The sequence below is a fragment of the Apium graveolens genome, chromosome 3 (assembly GCF_009905375.1).
Source record: "Apium graveolens cultivar Ventura chromosome 3, ASM990537v1, whole genome shotgun sequence".
Taxonomy (NCBI): domain Eukaryota; kingdom Viridiplantae; phylum Streptophyta; class Magnoliopsida; order Apiales; family Apiaceae; genus Apium; species Apium graveolens.
In genome coordinates, this window is record NC_133649.1 from 60,928,599 (window position 1) to 60,951,449 (window position 22,851).

Below are 22,851 nucleotides of genomic sequence, written 5' to 3' on the forward strand. Positions count from 1 at the left end.
GGTTGAATTGTTTTACTCCAAACTGCTGAAACGGCTATTGCATCGCATTCTGATTGTTGCTCCAGCTGAAGTTAGGATGATTCCAGTTGTCAGGATAATAAGTGGCAGGAACTGGCTGCTGCGATCTCTGAAAGTTGCTCACAAACTGAGCTGAGTCACTAGATATAGCGCATTGCTCCGTCGCATGCGGACCTGCACACAACTCACAAACACTAATTATCTGTTTAACACCATAGTTAGCCAGAGAATCAATCTTCATAGACAATGCCTTTAGTTGAGCAGTGATAGCCGTAGCTGTATCCACTTCAAGAACTCCTGCTACCTTGCCATGTGGATATCTCTGGGTTGGATACTGATATTCATTAGCAGCCACCAGTTCAATTAGATCATAAGCTTCCTTATAGCTCTTTGCCCATAATGCTCCACCTGCTGCTGCATCGAGCATGGGTCTGGACTGTGCTCCCAACCCATTGTAAAAACAATTGATGATCATCCAATCAGGCTTTCCATGATGAGGACACTTCCTAAGCATCTCCTTGTAGCACTCCCAAGCTTCATATAAAGATTATCCTGATTGCTGCGCAAATTGAGTAAGAGCATTCCTGATTGCAGCTGTCTTCGCCATAGGGAAGAATTTAGTAAGAAACTTCTGAGCAAGATCCCAAGTAGTAATCGAACCAGCTGGTAGAGAGTGTAACCAGCTCTTAGCCTTGTCCCTCAGAGAGAATGGAAAAAGTCTCAGCTTCACAGCATCTTCAGAAACACCGTTGAACTTGAAGGTGTCGCAGATCTCAATAAAATCCCTAATGTGCATACTGGGATCTTCAGTTGGAGAACCCCCAAACTGGATTGAATTCTGCACCCATAGAATTATGCCATGCTTGATCTCAAAGGTATTAGCTATGATAGCTGGTCTGACAATGCTAGATTGAATGTCATTGATCTTGGGTTGAGAAAAATCCGTTAAGGCTTTCGATTGTGCTGCTGGATCTCCCATTGTAATGAGTACCTGAAACACAAACAAATAAATCGTGAAGTAAAAGAATCTGAGTCACTGAACTTTAACGACCACTGATGACAAGAACATAAACTAAAATTTAACACCGAGTCCCCGGCAGCGGCGCCAAATACTTGTTAGGGCGAAAACACGCACTAAAATCCACTGCAAGTATACGCGTTCGCAAGTAGTATAAGATATAAATCAGATTCGTTCCCACAAAGACTGGTTTAGGTTAAGTTCAATTTATGCACCTATGCAACAATGTATGGTTATTGCTCAATGCTAAGACAAATAACAAATTGGGTTTTTATTAAACTAAGAGATTATACTAAATAACATTAACTAAGAGAATTGAGGTTGAATTACTATATATGACAAATATGGGATCGTAACTTCATTACTACTTCCTTCAATAGCCTTTTTCGTTCTTAACCTTAGCATGTGATGGTGATTACACTAATCAGATAACACGAAACTAGTAAACGCCAACTTTCATTGTACAAATACCATTCTACCATGTTAGGTCACACTTTCACTGTAGAGGGGGTGAATACAGTGTTTATTACAATCAAATCAAACTTCAAGAACTTATGTAACAGAAAATAAACTTTATTGAAATAATAAACTCTGTTACAATCTGGAACTGTTATCTCTCAGTGATAAACAAAATATCACGAGAGCTGCTAGGGTTATATTAAATAATATTCTCGATAATGATAACACTTATAGTGTAAACCCTATGTCTGTGTTTATATACTACACAGTTACAAGATAATCGCTAATTGATATGGAATATAATTCTGCTTCCTAAAATATATCAATCAGATATCTTTTATTCCAAGTATTCCATTCTTCACGGAATTCCTTCTTCATGCATATCTCTTCTTATGTTTATCTTGATCTTCTTAACTTTAATCAGCTACTGTCCTTATCTGATCATCCTTCAGCACTTAAGTTCTGATATCTATCTCCTGATGCTTATCTCCTGATAACATAAGTACTGATATCCCTTAAGTTCTGTCGTCCAGTATAAGTACTGATCAGTTAAGTACTGATTTGTCCTGTTCAAATAAGATCTGAAATCTAAACATAAAACATATTAGCCATGACATTATCAAATATATCTAACAATCTCCCCCAACTTGTAAATTAGCAAAATATACAAGTTTAACAGATATTTGATGATGTCAAAAACATTAAGTACAAATGCATGAGAAATAGACAAGATAACTACAACTTACAGTCCTTAAAGCTTTTACCAATTCAACTTCTGATAACAACTTTAGTCTGTATACACATCAGAATTTAAGTAGTTGTAGATCTTTGACTTGGCTTCATCATTTTCTGATCTCTCTGATGTCAGGAGTTGTTCTGAGATAATTCTTCAACAAACATTTCTCAGCATATCTGAGTTCATCAATCATTCTCCGTTTGACATCTTTAAGCTCTGCAGTATCTTCACCAGTTTGAAATATTGCAGCTTTGAGATCATTACTCTTTGCTTTTCTCAACTCCCGATCTAGTCTTATGACATAAGCTTTGTTAGACTCTAGATTGAATTCAAGCCCCTTAATACCAAGATATGTTCTGATCTGTGCAGTATTAGGCTTCATATCAACAATATCACCATTATGATTTCTGTACTTTGGAACATATCTGCTGTCAGACTTAACAGAATAAAGCCTTTTCTGTCTCTGAATCTGTTCTTTTAAGTAGTTTGCAGCAGTCTCTGTTATTCTGTCATCCACTTGAAGTAAGAAAAGTAAATGCTCCAATTCTTCAAAATACTTCAAAGGAATGGCATTTTGTCTTATATGATAAACCCTACCATCTGTCATGAAATACAACATGATGTATTCTTTCAAGTAAGTATGGTAAACCATCTGTACAGATTCTAGTTGATTCAATCTCTCAGGAGTTGCTCCAATACCTGGTTCACTCAAGGAAGTTGGATCATCGGTAGTGTTGTGTACTCTTCTTTCATCAGCACTTCCCAATCCAGTTTTATCTCTAGCTTCCTTTCCAGTAACTACTCTTGCTTCAAAACCACTTGGAGTAGTCTTCAAAGATTGAGTCTGTTTTGCTTTAGTGAATCCTGGTAGGAGTGTTTTAGATTTATTTTCTGATATCAAGTTAACTTGAGCACTGTCAGAGGTTACTTGCTTCTTCTGAATATCAGAACTTACAATTTCTTGACTCTGAACAACTTGAGCCATGTCAGAGGTTGTTTTAAGAACTTTTCTTGAAGTCAGAGCAAGATCATTTTTTTCATCAGTAATTTCTTCTTCCTCAGGAGGTACATAAGGCTTGATAGGTTCACCAACCTTTTCTTTACCCTTGGATCTTGGATCTATCTGTGGTTGTGATCTAGCCAAAGTTTCTTCAGTATGTATCCTTTCTTTGATCACAATGCCTTTAGGTTTTGGAAGTAACTTTTTACCAGAAGCTTCAGATTTAGATGTGACTTTCTCTGATTTAAGTCTGGCTTCTTCTTCCTTTAAACTTTCCAAGTCCATCCCTGGATTTTCTTGAAGAAATAACTGTCTTGACATTTCCTCATCAAGATCTAGAAGTTCATCAGAACTTATCCTTTTACCAGCAGCAGAACTTATTCTTTTCCAGTATCAGAACTTGTTCTGTGACTAGCTTGTCTTGATGTAAACCTTCTACCTTGACTATGACCACTACCCATTCCAGAGTTTCTTGGTCATCTTTTCCATCATCCTTTCCTTGCAGTGACTTGTTGGTTTTGCATTTGGACTTAATTACCTTCTCCCCCTTTTTGGCATCAGCAGGTAATAAAAGAGAGATAAGTAGTTCCACTGAGGTCTGGATTTCAGTAAGTTGCTATTGCTGAGAAGCTTGATTTGTCAGAATTTGATCAATCTGAGCTTGTTGCTTCTCTTGAGTTTTCTCAATATAAGCAACCCTGTCAATGGTAGGTTGGAAGAACTTTTTCTTATCAATTTTCCAAACTTGTTCCTGTTTGATAAAGTTCTCCTGAATCTTGTGTAGCTCTGCATGAGTGTTGGAATGAAGACCTTGTAGATGTTTAGTACTCAATGCAGTGACTCTAAGCTGGGTTTTAAAATCATCAGAATGTAACATTTCATCAGCTTTAGTCAAGTGCTCAGCAAGATGTAAAGCATTTGGAACACATGAAACTGAGTTCCATTCCTTAGTCCACTCCTGACCTGCAGGAGTTTCACTCCAAGGTACTGGTGCATCCCTGATAACAAACTCCTTTACCAGTTCAGACTTAGGAAGAGTCAGTGGAGGAGTATGTCCTGAAGGACCTGCTTCATCAGCATCTACAGTTGTAGCAGCCTCACCAGTATCTCCAACATTTGCAGCATCAGAACTTAGAGAATCAGTATCTTCTGATAAGACAACTGTGTGAGTAGCAATGGAGGCTTCAACATCCTCTAATTGCTGATCTGATACTAAGTTCTGATCAACAGCCATATCCTGATGCTCACCTAAAATCTGATCATCAGCATCTTGATGCAGAGAAGGTGTTAGTGATAACTCAGGAGTTTGAACAGCATCAGTAACAGGTATTGTGGAAGGATTATTTGCTGTTGGAGCTTCTAAGAAAAGTATTTCAGGCACAACCAGGTTCTGAATATCAATTTCAGCACTTGTGCCTGGATCAACAAGAGACATAGAAGGTGAATTAGCCTTGTCAGATACAGGTTCCTGAGATGGAGTTGATGGAGAAGAAGTGACTGGAGCAAATTCCTTGTCTTGTGAGATCAGAGATTCCTGATCCCCTTCCTTAGCTGCTTCCTCCTCATCATCTGAAACTGGCCTTTGTGCCCTCTGTTTCTTGTACTTCCTTCTTGATTTGGATTCCTTGGGAGTTTCAGGAACCGTCATACGTCTAAGCCTCTTGAGAAGCCTAGAACCCCCAATTGCAGAATCCTTCTGAGAAGTTGCCTTCTCAGCTTCATTTACCACAGGTTCTGAAGAGGGAATATGATCTTCAAGGACGAGTGCCATTATGTTTTAACCATAGACTATTAATCTTCCACTTCAACATTTCGAAATTAATCTGAGACTGTTACCAAATTTTACTCACAGATAAGTCAAGTAAAGGGTTAGACTGAAAAATCAGAACTTAGACCTATACCAGAACTTAACAGTCATCAGAACATAATTTCTTAACTCGAAAAAGGAATGCTCATCTTAGTAAATACTCATATAAGTTCTTAGTTATGAACGTCAGAACTTAATCATCAGAACGTATAACTAGAACTTGTCCTCAGAATTTGTGCAAAAATGACACAATGACTGTTTATCTAAAATAACATAGACCACCACAGAAATTTTCATCATTCAGATGGAGTGATTAGTGTGTGCATTAAGCTAAATAACTAATAAAGAGTAAAGTCTGATCTACTTCAGTACATCTTAGAAATAAGTCATAATTAAAATTTTGCTAAAGAGCTGTCATTATCCTGAAACCTACTGATAAATGAGTTCATGCATGAGTCCACCTCAACTGTTTTTGTGCTAATTTTATGCATCTTTTGAAATTCTATTTTACAGTGGCTTCTCAGTGTAAGTGAGTCACGACTGTTTATCAGAATTTATGCTATTATCAGAGTATTTCTCCAGTAATCATAGAGTGTGAAAAGTCACCAAGAAAATATTTTGCTTTTCTAATGCATATTTACTTAATACCAGCAATGCACTTGGGTCGTCCCATTCACATTTTTACTCTAGATCTCAAAGGAGTACCTGATATTATTCTTTGATTCTTGTTCTTCTTCTTTTGATAAGTGAGGTTTATCAGCACTTAGTACATTCAGCAGTTTTACTAGAATCAGAACTTAAACAGATGAGTAGCATTATTCTAATTTGGGACTTAGTAGTAAGATGAATAAAGTAAACTAAACTAAGCTCAAGTATCAGAATTTGCTTGTGTCATAAGATTTCCACAGAAATAATTACTTCTTTCATGGGATCATTTGTTTATTGAAGATTACTAGATCAGTATCTAGCACAGTTATCCTCATAGGATTGAATAGTTACTGAAACAGACATATCACTTATCAGAGTTTAGAAACATATATCAGACAACAGTCAGTACTTAAAGACATTTATCAATTAATGCACAGAATATACAAAGAGATTAATTCTGTAAATACTGATCATAAAGTCTGATAACATAGAACAAGTTTAAGCAGATTTAGAGAAAGAACCTGAAATCATTCCAAGTTCATTTACCAATTTTGTAAAGGTAGCTTCACACAGTGGTTTTGTGAAGATATCTGCTACTTGTTGATCTGTGGGAACAAAATGCAATTCCACTGTACCTTCATCCACATGTTCCCTGATGAAATGGTACCTGATGCTGATGTGCTTTGTCATAGAGTGTTGAACTGGATTACCTGTCATAGCAATAGCACTTTGATTATCACAGTAAATAGGGATTTTGAAATATGTTAACCCATAATCCAGTAACTGATTCTTCATCCAAAGAATCTGTGCACAGCAGCTTCCTGCAGCAATATACTCTGCTTCTGCAGTTGATGTGGAAATTGACTTTTGTTTCTTGCTATACCAAGAAACCAACCTGCCTCCAAGAAATTGGCAGCTACCACTTGTGCTTTTCCTGTCAATTTTGCAACCTGCAAAATCTGCATCTGAGTAACCTATTAATTTAAAATCTGATTCTCTAGGATACCATAATCCTAGATCAGCTGTTCCTTTAAGATACTTAAAGATTCTTTTTACAGCTGTTAAGTGAGGTTCTCTTGGATCTGCTTGAAATCTTGCACAAAGACAGGTAGCAAACATGATATCTGGTCTACTAGCAGTTAGATAGAGAAGTGAGCCAATCATACCTCTGTAATCAGTAATATCTACTGAATTACCAGTATCCTTATCCAGTTTTGTTGCAGTGGCTATGGGAGTGGATGCACTTGAACAGTCTTGCATTCCAAATTTCTTCAGCAAGTTTCTGGTGTACTTAGATTGACAAATAAAAGTTCCTTCTTCACTCTGCTTGACTTGAAGGCCCAGAAAATAACTAAGTTCTCCCATCATACTCATCTGATATCTTGACTGCATTAATTTGGCAAACTTTTTGCAAAGTTTGTCATTTGGAGACCCAAAAATAATATCATCAACATAAATCTGGATCAAAAGTAAGTCCTTGCCATGGTTGAGATAGAACAGTATTTTGTCAATAGTTCCTCTGTTGAATCCACTTTCCAGAAGAAACTGAGCTAAAGTCTCATACCATGCTCTAGGAGCTTGCTTAAGTCCATAAAGTGCTTTATCAAGCCTGTAGACATAATCTGGATGTTTGGAATCTACAAAGCCTGGAGGTTGTTCAACATATACTTCCTCTTCCAATTCTCCATTGAGAAAAGCACTTTTCACATCCATTTGAAAGACAGTAAACTTTTTGTGAGCAGCATAAGCCATGAATATCCTTATGGCTTCTAACCTAGCAACTGGAGCAAATGTTTCATCATAGTCAATTCCCTCATGTTGAGAATATCCTTTTGCAACCAGCCTTGCCTTGTTCCTTACAATTATGCCATCACTGTCAGTTTTGTTTCTGAATACCCACTTTGTACCAACAACCGATCTATTCTTAGGTCTTGGCACTAAGGTCCAGACTTTGTTTCTTTCAAATTCATTCAACTCTTCCTGCATTGCTTGCACCCAATCAACATCTTGAAGAGCTTCTTCCACTTTCTTTGGCTCAGACTGAGAGAGAAAAGAATTGTAAAGATATTCATTCGAAGTACCTGTTCTAGTTCTGACACCTGCCTCAGGATTTCCAATTATCAAATCAGGTGTATGTGATTTTGTCCACTTCCTTGCAGATGGAAGATTTTCTCTAGAACTGGATGCTCCCCCATGATTCATGCTGTCTTCGGTTTCATTTTCTGATGCTCCCCCTGAAACTATGCTCTCTGAGTTGGATCCTTCAGTATTTAGATTTTCAGTACTGTAGGTACTTGGCTTATCAGAACTTGACGAATCAGAATTTGAAGAGCCAGATGTATATTCTGATGCTTCTTGAGATGTGATAATATCTTGAGTATGCTCCCCCTGCATTGGTGCATCTTCCTTTGACGTAGTCACCACAGTTTCAATAACATCAGAGTTTAATCCATCAGAATTTACAGTATCAGGACTTAGACTGTCAGGACTTGAGGTATCAGAATATGAATCTTCATTTTCAAATCTCAGCTGATCATGATCAATGCAATCTTCAAGTCCAGTGATCTTCTTGTCATCAAAAGAGACATTGATAGATTCCATGACCACTTTTGTTCTCAAATTATAGACTCTGAAGGCTTTTGTAGAAAGTGGATATCCAACAAAGATTCCCTCATCAGCTTTTAGATCAAACTTGGATAGCTGTTCAGGATGAGTCTTGAGAACAAAACACTTACATCCAAATACATGAAAGTATTTGAGATTTGGCTTCTTGTTCTTCACCATCTCATATGGTGTTTTTCCATGCTTGTTAATGAGTGTTGCATTTTGAGTAAAATAAGCAGTCTGCACAACTTCAGCCCAGAAATAGGTTGGAAGCTTTGCTTCTTCAAGCATTGTTCGTGCAGCTTCAATGAGAGTTCTATTCTTCCTTTCAACAACTCCATTTTGCTGTGGAGTTCCAGGAGCAGAAAATTCCTGCTTTATTCCATGATTTTTGCAGAACTCTTCCATTATCAGATTCTTGAATTCAGTGCCATTATCACTCCTCAAAATTTTCACAGAATCTTTGATCAATTTATCCAGATGTTTGACATGATCAATCAGGATAGATGCAGTTTCACTTTTTGTGTGCAAGAAATACACCCATGTGTATCTGGTGAACTCATCTACTATGACCAACGCATATTTCTTCTTTGCAATAGACATGACATTCACTGGACCAAATAGATCAACATGAAGCAGATAATAAGGCTCAAGAATTGATGATTCAGTCTTGCTCTTGAACGAAGATTTTCTTTGTTTAGCCTTCTAACATGAGTCACAAAGACCATCAGGAACAAACACTGATTTTAGCAGTCCTCTCACAAGATCTTTCTTGATCAGTTCATTTATCTTGTTGAAGTTTAAATGAGAGAGTTTCTTGTGCCAATTCCAGCTTTCTTCAGTTGAGGCTCTACTTACTAAACAGATTGCAGAACCATCAGAACTTGTTGAAAGCTTAGCTTCATAAATGTTACCACGCCTGAATCCCTTCAGAACAATTTTTTCTTTAGATTTACTAACTATTTCACAATGTTCTGCAAAGAAATCAACATGATAACCTCTGTCACAGATTTGACTTATACTCAGTAAGTTGTGTTTAAGTCCTGAGACCAGAGCTACATCTTTAATGATGACATTCCCAAGATTGATATTGCCATATCCCAAAGTTTTTCCAATGTTGCCATCTCCATAAGAAACACTTGGGCCAGCTTTCTCCACAAAGTCTGATAGCAGGGCCTTATTTCCAGTCATATGTCCTGAACATCCACTGTCCAGAACTAAAATATTTTTCCTGTTGCCCTGCAATCAAAAAGACCACTAATTATTAGTTTTAAGGACCCAGACTTGCTTGGATCCTTTGGCCTTTTTAGATTTGTTAACATTTGCAGCGGATTTAGCATCAGATTTTATGTTAACAGTTTTCTTATCAGAATTTTTACTACCAGACTTTGAATCAGAACTTACACTAGAAGGAACAACAGAAACTTTCTTTAAAGAAGGTTTTATTTGATAATAATCATAGTACAAACTATGATATTCCTTACAAGTATAAATGGAATGCCATAAACTACCACAATGAAAACAAGGATCTTGTGGTTTGTATCTAACAGACTGACTCTTAACTCCTATTTTTGAAGATAAGGAGTTAATATTCTTATTTTTCCTGCAAAAAGAAGCCAGATGGTTAGAACTTCCACAGTTATGACACGCTTTCCTAGGAGCATCAGGAACAGATTTATAGTTATTGCTTTTATTCACACCTTCCTTTCCATTCCTGTTTTTCCTAGGTGATTTTACCTTGTTTGCATTCTTAACATCTTTCAGCTTATGCTTAAGCTGCTTCTTTGTCATTAAGCCTATGTTAACTTCAGCTGTCTTTTCCTGTTTTAGTTTGTCAGAAGCTAATTCCTTTTTAACTTCTGATTTCTCATTTTCAGATTTTTCAGTTACAAACTTAACAGGTTTTAACTTCAGCTTTTGCTTATCAACAGGCTTAATTTCTACAGTTCCTTTTTCATTTTTATTTTCTCCATAACCTAAGCCCTCTTTCCAGTTTCCACTGCTTAGCAAATTTTGAGTTATTTTGCCAGAGTTAGTCCAAGTTCTGATAATCTCTCTCTCCTTTTCTAACTCAGTTTTTAGAGATTCATTCATTTTTAGCACTTCATCCCTAACATAAAAAGCATCATCTCTATCCTGCTGAGTTTGATGGAACATGACTAACTCTTTTTCTAAGAAATCATTTCTTTTCCTAAAAGCAAGATTTTCAGAAGTTAATCTTTCACATGTTAAAGTTTGATCTCTATAACTAACAAACATGGTTTTAAGATATCTTCTCAACTCATTAATATCATCAGTATGAAAAGCATAAGTAGTCTGAGGTACCTTTGTTTCAGCAGCTTCAGAACTGCTCTCAGAACTTGATTTATCAGCATTTGCCATCAATGCATAGTTCTCCTCACTTTCAGAGTCTGAGGTGTCTGTCCAGCTTTTCTGCTTTGTGACAAGAGCTTTGCCTTTGTCACTCTTGGTCTTCTTGCAATCAGGAGATATGTGGCCTTTCTCACCACAATTATAACATTTAACATTAGCGTAATCTCCTCTGTCAGACTTTCCTCCTCTTCCTTCAGATCTTCTGAAATTCTTCTTATCAGAACTTATGCCTTTCCTGGAAAACTTCTTTCCCTTCCTGAACTTCCTGTATGCAATCTTTGTGATTCCTTTCACCATAAGAGCACACAGCTTCATCATCTCCTCATCAGCATCAGTTTCAGGCAAGCTTTCAGAATCTGAGTCATCATCACTCTCAGAGCTTGATGACTCAGTATCAGACTTTATGATAAGAGCTTTACCCTTGTCTTTCTTTGAGGAAGGTGGTTTGGGAGATTCCTCTTCAGCCTTGAGAGCAACTGTCCTTGACTTTCCTCCTTTCCTCTTGCTTCTTTGTTCCATCTCAAGTTCATGAGTCTTGAGCATTCCATAGATTTCATCAAGAGTTGTCTCATCAAGATTGTAGTTGTCTCTTATTGTTGTTGCCTTCAAATCCCAACATTCAGGAAGAGCTAACAGGAATTTAAGGTTTGTATCTTCAAGATCATACTCCTTATTTACTAATGACAAGTCATTCAAGAGTTTGAAAAATCTATCATATACATCAGTCAATGACTCATTAGTCCTAGAGTCAAAGTGTTCATACTCTTGAGTGAGTATTGTCTTCCTGTTCTTCTTAACTATTTCAGTTCCTTGACACCTTGTCTCCAGTGCATCCCATATCTCCTTAGCAGTCTTGCAGTTGATTACCCTGTTTGACATTACATTATCAATGACACTATGCAATAAGTGTCGTACCTTGGCATCCTTAGCAATAGATGCTATATCTTCAGCAGTGTAATCACTCTTTTCCTTTGGTACGGTCTTTGCTGCTTCACCTGCAACTACAACAGCGAGCTTGGTAGGTTTGTGAGGCCCTTCCTTGATTCTATCAAGGTATTCTGGATCTGTTGCTTCCAGAAACATGGTCATCCTTACCTTCCATATGGGATATTCAGATGGTCTCAATATGGGAACTCTGATAGTCTCATATCGACTCTGAGTTGATGTCTTTGATGATTCCTCAGTTTTGGTAGGCTTAGTTGGAGTTTCTGTGTCAGACATGATTGTGTTTAGATCTTTAACTGTATGTGTGTTAACAGAAGGCTCTGATACCACTTGTTAGGTCACACTTTCACTGTAGAGGGGGTGAATACAGTGTTTATTACAATCAAATCAAACTTCAAGAACTTATGTAACAGAAAATAAACTTTATTGAAACAATAAACTCTGTTACAATCTGGAACTGTTATCTCTCAGTGATAAACAAAATATCACGAGAGCTGCTAGGGTTATATTAAATAATATTCTCGATAATGATAACACTTATAGTGTAAACCCTATGTCTGTGTTTATATACTACACAGTTACAAGATAATCGCTAATTGATATGGAATATAATTCTGCTTCCTAAAATATATCAATCAGATATCTTTTATTCCAAGTATTCCATTCTTCACGGAATTCCTTCTTCATGCATATCTCTTCTTATGTTTATCTTGATCTTCTTAACTTTAATCAGCTACTGTCCTTATCTGATCGTCCTTCAGCACTTAAGTTCTGATATCTATCTCCTGATGCTTATCTCCTGATAACATAAGTACTGATATCCCTTAAGTTCTGTCGTCCAGTATAAGTACTGATCAGTTAAGTACTGATTTGTCCTGTTCAAATAAGATCTGAAATCTAAACATAAAACATATTAGCCATGACATTATCAAATATATCTAACATACCAGACATCCACAAAAGAGATAGAAGCTAAATAGGCACCAATTATAGTGAGACCCTATATGTCTATAGAATTTGACAACATAACGGTATAAGCACAAGTTATCTATCGTGATTACATAGGGAAAGTAAAATGGTTAGAGTTACCTACGAATCATGCATACACATACATGAACCTATGCTAGCATGGCAAGTTCTAAACCTCTATATTCACTATCGCTTCAATAGAGATTAAGACGCTATCTTATATGTTAGCTACGCACATAAGACGAATAAGCACAACCAATACTAGGATATCAATCAATCACCACACACCAAGATATCGAAACAAATTAATTATTAAAATCCATAAGTAAATCCGCTAGAACCCCATGACAACGATTAGTTCATAATCGAACTCATCGTCACCATGGGTTCCAATGAAAGCATGGTATAAAACAAGATCTTAATAAACTGAATAATAATTAAAGTATGAATAAACGAGATCTAGGTTCAATAGGAATGAAAACGAGCATCCAAAGTTACAACTAATTCAAAGAATCACAAGTTGAAAACAAGATCTTCTTTTTCGGAGTTGTTTTGTGCTTCTAGGTCTTCTCCTTGATATCCCAATCTTCCCGGATGATGAAAACCCTTTTTTTAAGTATATATACGCCCCTAGTGGACCTAGACCCTTAAAATCGTCAAATTCCACTTAAAAAAGGTTTTTTCAGTGAAATCAGCGACCAGCCACGCCCTGAGCGGCCGCTCAGCTCTCCTGAACGGGCGCTCAGCTCTCTGGGCGGCCGCTCAGCTGTCCTGGGCAGGCGCTCAGACAGCTTCTGGAAAAAATTCTGATGAATCTTGTTTTGTCCATAACTTGAGTTATACTCGTCAGAATTAGGCGATTCAACTGCCCATGCAAAGCTATTGAGATTCTCTACAACTTGACAATGGTCTTGGCTTCTAATTCTGATCACTTTTCATCATAGTTCCTTTAAAAGCTCTTTTCTTCATTTAACTAATACCTGAAATGTAATAACACAAAAAAACATCAAAATACCATCAACTTGAGTCCAAAACACCAATTTAAACTTGTAATGAAGCATTCCAAATGGATATAAAATCCACTTATCAGTTGTTTCTTATCAAAACAAGAAATCAATCTTCTTTCACGAAGTTGACAACTTCCTGATATGCTTCTCCCGTCACTTTCTTTCAACCTGTATAATCTATATCTATATAGCCAAAGATGTTAAGCACAATATCTTTAGGGTACTTTACTCCAAGAGTTGGTAGTCCCTTAAGATATCTAATAATCTTGTTAATAGTAATACGATTGGATTCTCTAGGATCCACTTGGAACCTTGCACATTGGCATCTTGAGAACATTACATTTTGTCTATTAGCATTTGAGTAAAAGAGTGAGCTCGTCATACCTATATAGCTTGTCATTATACCTGAGTTGCACTGATCAAGCTTTAGTGGTTTTTGTTGGTAAGTAGTCTTGGCATGTTCAGAATCTTCCAAATTTTGCATCTTCAAAAGATCCTTAACTTACTTGTATTTCCATCATTCTTTTGGTTTACTTGAGCTTCTAAAAGAGATATTATTTTGGCATGCTTGTAGTAATTCCAAATAGAATAGTAACCTTTCCAACATGCTCCTCCATACCTACTCTGCAATTACTTAGCAAATAACCTTGCACAAGTCTTTTTTAGTAGACCAACATATAACATTATCATTTATATCACTACACATATATAACATTATGTTTATGCCTAGTGATAAGAAAGTTATTAATATAAAGACTCTACTAGTTTATATTTAACTATAACTTCAGTTAGAGTGTCATACCATGTCCTTGATGATTTCTTGAGTAGTATACTAGTTCATACCAACCTGAAGTGAGCTTGTGAAGAAGAGATATACATAGTCCAATAGATCTGCAACTGCAAAGTCCATGAACTAGTGTGCATTGACTACTTCCTTTGACTCACCAACCAGGATTACACTTGTTCACACTTACCAGAGTCCAATTTTAGGTAGGTAGTACACAGGTGCCTGATATGTCGTAATATCCTCAAGTCTCGTCACTGGTGCTTTCTGTCAGCTTCCTGATAATAACCTAGCATCCAGTTTGGCCTTGTTCCTCGTAACAATGCCATTGTCATCCAGTATTTACTTCTGGTTATCCTTGTAACAATTATAATGTTGTCATTTGGTTTGGATACCAGCTTCCCTATAATCTGCTTGCTGACTGATTGAGTTCATCTTGCTTTGTAATCACCCAATCAATCCGGATCTATCAGAGCTTCTGTAACTTTCTTAGTTTCTTCTTTAGATAGAAAACTAGAGAGATACTCATTTATACTTAGTTGCCCTGATAATCATTACTCCACCATCTGGATCACTTAGAACTAGACTCTGGGAATAATATTAACATAAAACCCTTTGTCTCAGCATATATGTTCTTGTAGTGTCCTCTTGATATTTAATGTGGTGTAGTGTTTGACTAGTTGATCCTTCTTTCGCTCCCCCTAAGCTGTTGCTGGGATTTCCTGAAAATCTTTACCCTTGCTGACTGGCTTCATTGAAGTAATGAGATGTGTAGATACACTACCATTCCACTGCTTGGATATGAATCATCAATACCAATAATTTCTCCTTTAACAGCTTGGATCATTGAGTTGTTGAACTGTGCACTTGGACTGTCTATCACCTTCTGTTGATCAACCACAAATGCCCTGTAGGTTGTAGACTCCACTGAGTAGCCATGACGAATATCCTTACAAGTCTAAGATGCAAATGCCAAGATCTTCAAACAACTGAAAATATTTCATTGTTTGCTCATGTAGAACATTCACTCCAAACACTTTCTGGTTATCCAGTGTTTGCTTCTGTTGGCCATTAACTCATTAGTGGTCTTCATGTATACATCATAATCAAGGCTTGATCTTACTTGTTGCAAACGGTTTTGACTACTCCAGCCCTTTGGTATTTAGAAAGTCTTGATTAGCTTGATATTTCCCTTATAGCTTTAATCAAGTTTCGGTTCTTCCTTTGTACCACTCCATTCTGACACGGAGCTTCCCAGTGCTGAATATGTCTCAAAATATTCCTAATATTACAGATATTAATCAGAACTGCTTCTTGAATTCAGTCCCATTATCTTTCCACAAGATCATTTCTTTTACAGTTGCTTCCAGCTTGATCTTCTGATAAAATTAATCACCATCTGTGATGTCCTGTCTTGAGAATGCACGAACAACAACTTTGTTTCATAAGAGTAGTCAACCACCATCACTAAGGTATATCTTTAATTTGATGTGATGTTTTCTTTGACTTATCTTCCTGACATGCCTCAAATTTACCATCTTCTATATTCTAGATGAGGCAGTCCTCTCACTAGCCCTTTTTCACAAAAGAGTTCCTTGAAGTGATGTTCAAGGGTGAGAGCTTCCAATGCCATAACTAAACTTTTGTCAAATAAAGTTTTCCAGTAGAGACAATTAAATTCACCTTTCTTGAGATTCCATTCTAGCCACGAGCATATCCTTTCCTTACTCTTAATTAGAGCAAGCTTCTCAACCTTCCTGCTTCAGATGAGACACTAATCCTTCTTTGAATTGACATTTTGTCCTTTGATCTGATAAGAGGATTTGTGCCTTGATTCTCCAGCAAGGAAGTTGCTTCAACTATTATCAGTGACTTTAATAATTAGTTATTATCAGTGATATCAATTGTTGAGTCCATGATGACATCTCTTTTCTACATAACTTGTACCGTAATGAAAACCTTTGTTGTCATCTCCAAAGATTATTGACGGAATAGCTTTTGTTGATCACATTTGATTGCGAGGCTCTTTCTTTGATCATATGCCTTGAATATCAAATACGAAGAATACATATGAATCAATTAACCTGTTATGTCCTGCACTCACAAATAGATTAACAGTTCTTGGTACCCAACTTATCAGTTTGGGTCCAGATGGCACTACGCCATAGATTGCTTTAAGCAACATCCAAACTGTGTTGCTATAGACCCAAAAAAATGTTGCTAAAGGCCCAAAAAGGCCTAAGGCAACATCAAAGCTAAATTGACCTGTAGCTAGTTAGTATAGGTATCTATAGCAACATAGCCGCTATTCTATTGTAACATAGCATTTCCAGTTAGAATAGATATCAATAACAACATATTTTGGTTGATATATTAACATACTAAATGTGTTATAATAGACCTTATAATTTCATTCGGAAATGTGGGCCCCACATGTGTGGCCCACCCTGGGACCCTGTGTTTACCTATGGCAACACACATATAGCAACATAGTTTATGTTACAAAAGGTTAATTATATACAACATATTTAGTATAATATCCCATATTTTCAAATATTATTATTATTATTATTATTTGAAGTTGTTTATGTGATTTTAAGTGAATTTTAGTGAATTATCTGGTGATTGGAATTGATGATTTGGATGCTTATATATGATATTCTTCGAGTATTTTAATTTTTATAAGTCCAGAATAAAATATAGATAATTGTGATATTTTTCTGGTAATTTTTGGCCTGTTATATGATTTTATAATGATTTGTGGATTTATTAATTATTTACTGAGTATTTATAAAACTATTTTATAAAGCCGGGAATCGTCCAATTTCAACTGTTTTTGCGTTTTTACAACCCGAACTCTTCCAAAAACTCCTTCCTAACCTAATCTGGTAATTTCAGACATTTTTCGTGTTTTAACTTTTTCAATCCGGGTTACGATTTGACCCGTACGCGTCCCGGCGTATAATTTTCGATACAATAATCATTTCGGTAGATTAATAAAGTCCGTATACTCGAGAGACAGGATATTTTTACATTATTTTCTCATAGGGTATTTTATAAGAAGCTCAGTTTTGATAATTATCAAATCTGGTATTAAATTGTATCGTTTTTATAGTTACTTAGCAGCTAAGTAATCTATTTTCGGATCGTTTTGCAGTTACTTAGCGGCTAAGTAAATAATTTATTGATCCAACACGATCCAAAATGAACCAATATTCTATAAATATATATAGCCCTTTTATTATTTCATTTTATTCGTATAATGATAATCAATCAGTAAAATTTCATAATTATCGAGAAAAATTGATGAGTGTTCTTCGCGTCCTTCATAATCAAACCAAGATTTGGAGGTGTTACCGAAGTTGGATTTCGACGTACAAGTAGTCAAATCGAAGTTCTCGATGCGTAGAATCCATTTTAATCATCCATATCATCCCAGATTTCATCGATATTTTTCTATGATTTTTACAAAAATTCGAATTATTTAGTAAAAATATGAATTTTCGTAAACGATCTGGTTTTTCTGATTTGATGATTGTATGTTGTAGAGCATCTCCTGTCATTCAATTTCATATATCATATGTTGAATTTCGAGTTCCATAACATGCTCAAAAGGCTGTTTGATTTTCGGATTAAGTTCTTGAATGTTCTTTGCGTTCTTCGTGTTCTTGAGAATCAAACTGAAATTTGGAGGCATTATCAGAATCCGTTTAAACGCTCCTGTAACCAAATCGAAGCTCTCATCACCACCCTTCCAAAATACTCATCAGATTTGGTGCAGAACCAACTTCAAAATTCGAGTTATTTTTCATAATTCGAATTAATTCTTTAATTTTCCGTAAAATCCAAAACTTTATGATTCCTGTGTTTTGATGATACCATGTTATAGATAATGTTTTTCTGATCGATTTGGTATATTATATGTCGAATTCTGAGTTCAATATCATATAGAAATGAAGGTTTGATTCTCTTGAGTGTTCTTCGTGTTCTTGGCGACCCATGACCCATTTCCCGACCCGATTACAACCCGGTTTTGATCTTTAAAAACCTAATTCCCCAATTTAATTCTGTTTGTACAGAATTTTTTATTTTAAAATAAATCAAAATCTTATTTCATTTTCAAAAAATGTATTTTCCTTTTTAATTATTTTCTGGAATTGTTGTTATTTATTTTAAATTCCAATATTTATTAATTTTTAATTCCGAAAATTATTTTTAATTCTAAAATAAATATTAATTAATTAATTAATTAATTTTAGTTTTTAGTTAATTATTTAATTAGTCAATTAATTTAAATATTAATTGATTGATTAATTTAATTAGTTATTAATTAATTTTAATTGATTATTTAATTAGATTTAATTAATTATTTTGATTTAAAAATTTTGAAAAATTGTTGAGCTTTAAAATATTATTTTAAAATTATGATCAAAGCTCGATAATTATTATTAAATTATTTTTAAGTCAGATTCGGGTGTTCGAGCCCTATTATTTAATTATAAAACGATTCGGAGACCCGTTTAATTCCGAAAAATGTTCAGAAATTCATATTAAATAAACCGTTCGTCCGTTTAATACGAAACGAACGCCTCTAGACTCAGAAAAATATTCCGCTTTCATTAAAAATACTTTGGAGACCCAAATTCTTTTGTTTCGAAAGGTCTCTTGTTTTACGAATCATTCTTAGTCGATTTTTGATCGATAAATTATATTTTTGACCCGATTTTAGTTTTAAACATATCGAGTCGAACCTTTTGGCGAACCAATTCCTGTGTTATATGAATTATGTGATACATGGATTATGTGCTTACGTGTTATATGAATTACGTGTGTAAGTGGGTTAATGGTCTTGTGTTTGTTTGTCTTCTTTATGTGCGGGCTATCGTATGTGTAGACATTAGGGTTTTGACGCGCAGTTCGTTGAGTTATTATCGTTTAGACGATTAAAGCTATATCTTTTAATTATAGATGCGGATCATTCGAGTTGATCAGGACCAGATGGAATGGATGAAGACTAAAGTTAAATATTATGGAATCTTGGAGTGTAGCACTGCATGAGCAACATGCCAAGAGATTAGTAGAATAAAGACAATGATGCTTTGAGACAAAATGTCAGATTAATTGCATTTCTACGAGTGTGACTAACTGCTAAAAACCCAAAGGCAAGTATCCCTATCATCACTTATTGTTCAAGTGATATTTATTTTAAATCTTCATATGCAAGTATTGCTTTCCCTATTCTCTGTTCGGAATAGATAAATGTTTTACATATCGCTGAATTAAATGATTTTGTTTATGCAAGTACTCTTCTGCTATTCTAAGTCTAAAATAGCTAAGTGATTTTACTTATCAAATGAATGGATTTATAAATGTTTTGGGTTTTGAGAAAAATGAGTTGGTTTTGCAAGTATTCCTGCCCAAGTTAATGGGGGAATAAAATATTATTTCGGGTGTCGATTATTATAAACCCTCTCAATAAAACGTTTTAAGATTGGATCATAATTGCGTAAGTGACTGGGACGAACGGTCCAGCGGAGGGCTATTTCTAAGTGTCATATGAAATATTATGACACACTTTTTGCCATAGGCAGGTATATTGCCTTTTTATTTGAGTACTCGTCTTTTTGGGGACATGTTTCTACGAATCATGAACCAGTGCTATCACACGGGCTGATCAGCATGTGATAGTACGTCCGTCGGAGAATGATCCCAATTTAAATTATCATATCATTTTGGATATTCATAGAATAAATGATTTATCAACTGTTTCTGTTTTGAATAAAAAGTGAAATACGGTTTTGATTCAGTTTTTGCTTGATGTGGATATTTAGGTTGTTAAATATCAAAGGTGGTATTAGTATAGATGATTACTGTTGACTTCAGTATGGGATGTTGTGAGCATCAAAGTTCATATTGATATCTAATTTGATATGACAACAACATGAGTATTAACATCAAGAGTTCGGTTTTGAATAAAGTTTATGATTCAATTCCATATTCATTGTTTCATGTTATTGTTGTTTATGATATTTCCGTAAACACTGTTTTACGAGTTTTATTCTCGTCAAGATTCAAAGTATTGCTGAAGCATTTCGCTCAAAAATATCAAAAAGAGTTTTGAATACAGTGAGAAATAATTATCCGATTCTTTAATAAATTTTAAGTTTCAGCAATTACGATTTTAAAATGATCTGTGCTATTGCGGATGTCGGTTTTATATCAAATCGACCATATATATTACAATGATCTTTCTGAGCATTTCTTTCGCTCATACTTGCCTGTTTTTTTAAATTTAACCTCCAGTGAGGATTAGCTTGCGTTGTTTAGCTGCGTGATTCGATAAAGTAAAGAAGAAACGTTTCGAAGGTGGTTGGTCGAGGGTTTGTGAACTAGTGTAAGTTCTACTATGTAAAGTTGTTTATAGTATATGATATTATAATTGTGTTATTTTATAGTTGGGCCTAGTATACTTCTTTTCGAAGTTATACTAGCGGGTTAGTAGTGAATTAAAATTTGTTGAAAAGAGTTTTAAAAGAAAGTGAAAATTTATTTGTGGAATTTGGACATCTTGTTTCTAGAACTGTAACCTTAAAAGATCTTGGATTAGTTGGGGTCATAGATGATAAATATCTTCTGCTGACATTTATTTATTGATTTAACAGGTTAATTTGGATTGAGGTTTTACAGTGATGACCAAATCCCTTGACCCCAGATTTGGGGCGTTACATTGAGTACCTACTACAACATAGTTTGAGCCTATTGTAACACCATTAGAAAAAAAAATTAAAAATAAACCTCCTGAATATTGCATTTCCCAAAATAAATACGAAGCAACATTACTTAAGCCTCAGAAGGCATTTTCATCCATACAACCAGTCAAAGAAATATTACTTAAGCATACAAGTCTTCCTAGCAATATTACTTAAACGTACAAGTCTTCCAATAACGTAATCTACTACAAATCATGGTCTTTTTGTAACCAACCACATAATAACCAACCATAATACTACTTAACTAGTTGAAACGCAAGAAACACAACTAAGTGCTAGGCCCTACGGTCAGAGGAGTACCAGCACCTTCTGTGTCGCTTGAAATTGTCCTACAAATGTCAGCAATATCAATCTTCAATCCAGGGTTCACTTCGACTAACTTTTTCAGGACGAAGGTTAAGTTGTCCTGGACCTTCTGACTTACCTTGGCATCCACTTCATCGTCCACACTCTTATTTATCTTTGATTCCACTTCTTGAACAACGTCCTGCTTTATCTTCTTTGTCAATTCTTGTACATACAAATCTGTTGGAGCTGGAGTCTCGGTATTTTTTACAGATTTTATGTCATGTCTGCCGATGAGCCAACCTGGAGCATGGGACTTTTTTCCTCCCAATATTAGTTCCTCAATACCGTCAACTCCCTCTGATGAGTTCAGTTTTTTCTCAATCGTTTCCTACTAAATAGTCGACATCAGTTTCATAAAGAATTGAAAATATACAGGAGAGATATAATATGGATCCAGGGGATTAATTGAAAAATACATTACTTACAATTCTGTAGTTCATGACATCAGTATTAGTCTTGTATTCACGTCCAGGCTTGCGCTTTCGAGTTTTAATAAAAACTAGCCCATCACATGCCTTCTGATTTTCAGGCATTTCCTTTTCCTAGAAAAATTAAAAAAATAAGCAGCAAATCACATGTACGAAAACTGACACAGTCAAGTTACTGACCAAATGTGAAATTACGAGTTACAAAATTTAAATCAGCACTATCGCAAAAAATAAAAATAAATAGTAAGGTACAATTGACAGTCAAACTAAAATGTAATTTGACTTATAAAATTTATAATGATAAGTAATATGCAGAACAATAATTAATATGTAATTTGGCAATCAAAAGTGACTTATAAAATTTATGTAATTTGGAAATCAAAATTTGACTTATAAAATTTATAATGATAAGCAATATGCAAGTCACTTTCTAAATTTAAATTAACAGTTAATTTACTTAACTATTAAATCCGATAAAATCCTAACTATTTAGAATAGAAAATTCAATTTAACAGCTAATTTACTAACCAAATGAGACATTACGAGTTACAAAATTAAAATCAGCATTATCGCAAAAAAAATCAGTAAGGTACAAAAAATTAACAGTTAATTTACTAATCACATGGAACATTATAAATTAAAAAATAAAATCAGCTCTTAATTCAGAATATAAGACTTGTGTGTTCAAATTTAAAATTTTATTAATCCCAGTTATTAAATTTGAATTTCACGAATATACCATGGTGTGTCGAACCTGGGAAAACAGTTTTGGACCAACGGTGTGTGTGTCTTTGAACTCACGATGACTTTTTGAATTTTTCTCGGCCCTTGTCTACAAAGGATATGAAATTAAAATGAGAACACGTTCATGTGACATACTTGCAGAAATAAAAAGTGCGAGTTAAATATTTTATGTAAACCTGAATTACAGGATCTT

General features: G+C 35.2%; 1 non-coding gene across 1 annotated transcript; it reads left to right on the forward strand.

The window, feature by feature from the left end:
* Positions 1 to 503: 503 nt before the first annotated feature.
* Positions 504 to 610, forward strand: LOC141715396 (small nucleolar RNA R71). Its single transcript, XR_012572161.1, has one exon. It is a non-coding gene; the product is annotated as a small nucleolar RNA R71 (small nucleolar RNA).
* Positions 611 to 22,851: the final 22,241 nt, after the last annotated feature.